The sequence below is a fragment of the Erinaceus europaeus genome, chromosome 7 (genome assembly GCF_950295315.1).
Source record: "Erinaceus europaeus chromosome 7, mEriEur2.1, whole genome shotgun sequence".
Lineage (NCBI taxonomy): Eukaryota > Metazoa > Chordata > Mammalia > Eulipotyphla > Erinaceidae > Erinaceus > Erinaceus europaeus.
Window position 1 is genome coordinate 44,272,483 of NC_080168.1, and position 6,000 is coordinate 44,278,482.

Sequence of the window (6,000 nt, forward strand, 5' to 3'; positions counted from 1 at the left end):
AGGGCCTTTTACCTCACAAATCCTAAAAGGAAGTGCTTTTTCTTTCATTGTGAAGAGGCAACCATTCCTGTCATGCATGAAAAAATCATTCATGATGTTATCAATTGATTCCTGTTCGTTTCCAGTGCTATTTCATTTGACCAACTTGTGGAAGGTCTTTTGGTACTAGACTCTGAGTTTTTGAAGAAGCTAAAATTAACAGTGCTAATAGGTTGTTGTGTATGTGTTTTAGAAAGATGATATATTAGAGGCTCAAAATTACTAAGAATTGAATTACTGGGATGTGTTCTGACAACTTCATTTTGAAGAGGTGTGAAAAAGCACCCCTAAAACATACAGTGATGTAAACCAGCATTGCCTCCATTCAAAAATACTACTGAAATCAAGATATTCTATATAGAACTAAGATTTTTTTCTTTATCATTAGTTTCTAGACCCTAACGTAATTTCAGAACAGGGGAGTTTGATTTAGGTCTTATGTTTTCCTTATGCTGACCCTCCTCCTGGTGATCTGGCTTCTGCTATGGCAAGTTGTCGTGTGTGGTTTTGTGAAAGGCTCTGCTCTAACCTGGTTTTGTTTGTGCATGGTTCTTGCTGCAGAGGCCCCACCAGAGCGCCAAATGTCTTTTAACTAAGAGTGTATCATTGAATGACAGTGATAGTTAATGACAGTGATAGTATATATATTATATATATAGAATATATTATTTGTGGGTATGTGTTTTGTGCTTAACTATTTAAGGAAACTGGAACTTTAAAGTTACTTTTATATGAACCAAGAAGATATAAGTTGGGCCTGCACCTCTCGTCACTATGAATGTATTTTATATACTGCCTTCATATAATAAACTTTCAAAAACATCTAAAAAAAAAAAAGAAGGGAAGGGGTGGGGACAGGCAGTAGTCCAGCAGGTTAAGTGCATATGGTGCAAAGCACAAGGACAGGCATGGCATAAGGATAAGCAACCTGCAGGGGGGTTGCTTCACAGGTGCTGAAGCAGGTCTACAGGTGTCTATCTTTCTTTCCCCCTCTCTGTCTTCCCTCCTCTCTTTAATTTCTCTCTGTCCTATCCAACAACAGCAGCAATAACTAACAATAATAGTAATAACAACAAGAACACCAAGAATGACCTCCAGGAGCAGTGGATTTGTAGTGCAGGCACCGAGCCCCAGCGATAACCCTGGAGGAAAAAAAAATTAAAGGAAGAGAAGACAGGACCAAAGAAAAGACTAACAAATATATAGATAGATCATTATAGAAATAATAGTCAACTCATATAATAACTCATATCTGTGATCTTGGTAGAACTACTGCAGTTTTCAATGGAGGGAATGGTGACACAGGACTCTGGTGGTGGGAATGGGGTGGAATTATACCCCTGCTATCTTATGGTTTTGTAAATAAATATTAAAATCCCTAATAAAAATATAGGCCAATGAGTCCTTCACATCCTCACTAATCTAGCCTGTGTTTATATTTTCAGTTATCTCATAAGTGTTTTACTTTTATTAATTTATTTTGCCACCAAGGTATTGCTGGGGCTCAGTGCTTGTACAAAAAAAAAAAAATCACCATTCCTGGTGGCTATTTTTTCCCTTCTCTTTCTTTTTCTTTTCCTTTCTTTAAAAAATTTTGATAGAAACAGAGAAGTAAAGAGGAAAGGGGGAGATAGGGAGAGCAAAATACCACTGAGACACTACCATTCATGAAGGTAACCCCTCCCCCCCACAGGTGAGGGCCAGGGGCTTGAAGCCCGGTTCCTGAGCATGGTATTATGTGTATTCTACTGGGAACACCACCAACCCTAGTTAAGAGTCTTCTGGTCACGCTCAATGTTGTTTTTCCTCACCTTGAATTTGTCACAACCTTGTAACTGGCTTTATTCAATGGGACAGTGGCATAGATAGGACAAGATGTTTCTGGGACTTTATTGCTCCAGGCTGACTTTTCCAGCTAGAAATTGACACACAGAGGGGGAGGTACCACACTCCAGCTTTACCCACTATGGTGGGGGGCTGGCTTCAAACCTGAGTATTATCCATGGCAAAGCAGGCACCTTCCCAGATGAACTATCTCACCAGCCTGGGACAAGAGCATCTTGAGAAGTGTTGTGTGGACTGCCACTTACCTTTGCTACCACTGAGAACATGCCCACCAGTATGTGAAGAAGCTCAGGCTAGTCCTTGGGAAGAGAGAAGTTCTACTCTACTCAGATGAGCCCCAGACATGGCACTGTGACTTCCGGTATCCAGGAGGTCTAGCCACTGGGCAGGCTCCTGGGATCATGGGAATCAACAAGTATGTATTGTTTTCAGCCACTAAGTTTTAGGGGTCATTTATTACAGAGCAAAAAATTGTTTATCGTAGGTCCACATAAGCTTGGTCTGATCAATGGGGACCATGTCCTGGGATTTGACAGACTTAAATGGTCCTATTCTCCCTCTCTGGGTTTCCAGATTTCTCATAAAACCCTCGCCAAACCAGTGTTTTCTCAGTTCCTTCACAAAGCAGCCTTTCAGCAGCCCTCCTCAGCTCAGAAAAGGAACTATAAGAGACCTTGGCCATCTATGTTTGCTAAAGAAAACAAATGTTTTCATAGCTGCCAGAGTGTGGAATAGAAAACACAATCCCTGCTGGAGAAAAAACCAGCCACAGTTATTTGATTGTAAATGGTCTAAAGATAGCAGTGTGATGACTATTGGTTGAGTGGAGTTTTTGGAAGAGCATTTGGGGACCCGATGTGGTAGATTAAGTGGGAATGTGCAAAAGTGGGGGGAAAAAATCAAGCACTTTCCCATTACTGACTAAAAATCATTTCCACAGTACATGACTGTTGGCATTTGCTAACGGCTGAATGGACAAATGGATGTATGAATAGCAGGATTATAAGCCGCTGGATTTGAGACGTGCTGCCCTGCTGACTGCCTTCAGGATTTTGACTTTGGCACACAGAAGGATCCAACTGACACTCTGATGGAGGAGCTGAATTCAGTCATCTTAAAGGATGAGTCTATTCATACCCCCACAGAATGCTACTTAAAATCTAGGGCTACTGTGTTGTGAACATGCCAACTCCTCCATTCCTTGCTCGATTCTTCTGAAAATGAGGATTGGAGCATCTAGAAAACCCCAGCCTGGAGGTTCATCATTTTAGGGGAGTGGGAGGTGCCTGGAGAATAAATGATGTGGGCTGACTTCCTCATTTGGCTTCTCTCCAGCTGTGTGTATGTCCTTCAGCTCATTAGTCCCATTACTCCTTGTGCCCTGGTTTCCAGATCTTAATGAGAACTACTTGCAGGATCAGTTGGGGATAATATATTTGAAGGCCCTGGAATGTAGGTGCTGAATAGCAGGGAACTGGTTTTTTTAACTTGCAATGGCTCTAGAGCAGATTGGTATCAACTAGGGAGAATGTAAACAGGTAGATTCTTTTATTTTTAATTGGTTAAAAGTTAATTGACCAATTAATTAATTTCCTGTGAAATACTTTATTATTTATTTTATTTTACTCATTTCTATTTGCCTCCAGGGTTATCGCTGGGGCTTGGTGTCTACACTATAAATCCACTGCTCCTGGAGGCCATCTTTTTTCCATTGCTGTTGTTGCTGATATTGTTTTTATTGCTGCTGTTGTTGTTGTTGGATAGGACAGAGAGAAATTAAGAGAGGAGTGGGAAGACAGAGAAGGGGAGAGAAAGACAGACCTGCTTCACTGCTTGTGAAGTCACCCCCTTGCAGGTGGGGAGCCGGGGGCTTTAACTGAGATCCTTGAGCGGGTCCTGTGCACTATGTGCACTTAACCTGATGCGCTAATGCCCGGCCCCCACTTTATTTTATTTTTACCATTATGCTATCTCCTCCACCCAATACATTATTTATAAAATATGTCTTTTTGTTTATTCTGAATAGAGATATAAATTGAGAAAGAAGGGGGGGATAGAGAGGGGGAAACAGGAAAACCTGAGGCACTGCTTTACCCTTTGTCAAGTTCCCCCCTCCTGCAAGTTTGGGGGGTTTAAACTCTGGTTCTTGTGCACTGTAATGTGTGTGCTCTATCAGGTGCAACACTGCCCAGTCCCAATTAATTAATTTTTAGAGTAGGGAGTGAGTGAAAGAGACCACTGCACCAAGCTTCCTTCAGTGCGTTGGGGACCATGCTGGAACTTGAGTTTTATACATGGCAATGCAGTGCACTACTCAAGTAAGCTATTTTGCTGGCTTGCAAATGAGTAGGCGCTAGAGGATCTTGTGAAATCCAGTATTTCTGATTCTCTTTGAATTGCTAAATGCCAGGGAGAAGCCCCTTTGTATTCATTCAGCCCTACCTTCTCATTGAGCCTTCCAGACTATTCCTTTCTGACTGTTTCTGCTTCCTCCCACCCCACTTGCACCCCCTTGGAGACAAGTCACATTCTGCAAGCTGTTTAGTCAGGTGACAGCTGACTTTTTATTCCAAAATGTTGTTTTGAGCATTCTTGGCTCCCGTGTGCCAACTCCACCCTGCTGTGCTTCACCTTACAATTTTTTTTTTTGGGTTTATGTGTGTACATTTCAGATGGCTGCTTTTGGATTTTGATTTACCCTGGGGTTTCCGGCTGGCTCTGGCTCTTAGCCTCTGCCAGGGCTGTGCCCTGTTCTCTCTGAGACCCTTGGTTCTCCCCAAGGGCTGTCCTTAATCCACTGCTTTGCAAAATAGAAAGCCCTGTTTCCTCAGGCCCCCTCCCCTCCATGTTCAAGGCAGTTATCTGCTCGGACTCCCATTTCCTACTCTTATTCTTGGCTCTGGGCCAGTCATCACACATTCACAGGCAAGGAAGACTGTTTCCCCTCACCAGGGCTTACTCCCCATGAGATGCCACACCCTCTCCTTGGGCTTGCTGTTTTCAGTTACCGGATGTGTCCAGGGCAAGACTGGGAATGGGGGTGGGGGTGCTGGTCCCCACAGTAACTCTCAACAAAGGCAAGTTGAGGCTGGAGAACAGTGTGGTCTTTGTGGCAAAGAGTTGGTGGAAGCACGGAGAGTCAGTGATAAAAACCCTGGAATTTGGTCTGTCTCTACTTAGCCTCCGTTTGTATGTCTGTGACATGAGAATAGTAATACCCATCTCACGTGTGAGCCTGAGGCTTGTGGATAGAAAGGGCTTTGCACTGGGAAAATAACATTTACTTCATACGAATTTTTTTAAATTCTTTTTAAAATTTTTTTTATATTTATTTGTTTTCCCTTTTGTTGCCCTTGTTGTTTTTCATTGTTGTTATAGTTATTATTGTTGTTGTTATTGATGTTGTTGTTACTGGATAGGACAAAGAGAAATGTAGAGGGGGGAGAGAAAGACAGATACCTGCAGACCTGCTTTACCGCTTGTGAAGCGACTCCCCTGAAGGTGGAGTAAAAATTCATAAGCATTTTTAAAAGTATTTATCAGAGAGTGAGAGAAGAGCACTGTTCAGCTCTGGCTGGGGATTAAACTGGGGACCTCCAGCAATTGCTGCATTAACTCTGCCCCATCTCTTTGACCTCCATGACTTTTATTTATTTTTAAGATTTTATTCATTAATGAGAAAGATAAAAGGAGAGAGTTGTCCAGGAGGTGTTACAGTGGACTCTAAAGCATGAAGTTCTGAGTTCAATCCCTGGCAGCTCATGTACCAGAGTAATGTCTGGTTCTTTCTCTCTCTCTCCTATCATTTCTCATGAATAAATAAATAAACTCTTTAAAAAAAAAGAAAGAAAGATAAAAGGAGAGAGACAAACAATCAGACATCACTCTGGTACATGTACTGCCAGGGATTGAACTTGGGACCTCCTGCTTGAGAGTTTAATGCTTTATCCACTACCATCTCCTGCAGCATCATACCATTTATTTTTAAAAGTTCATTAATTTTATTTCATTTGCTTAATTTTATTATTTTATTTGCTTAATTTCCTTTACATTTAAAAATATTTTAGTGAGAGAGATAAAGAAACCAGAGAACTGCTCAGATCTGGCATATGGTAG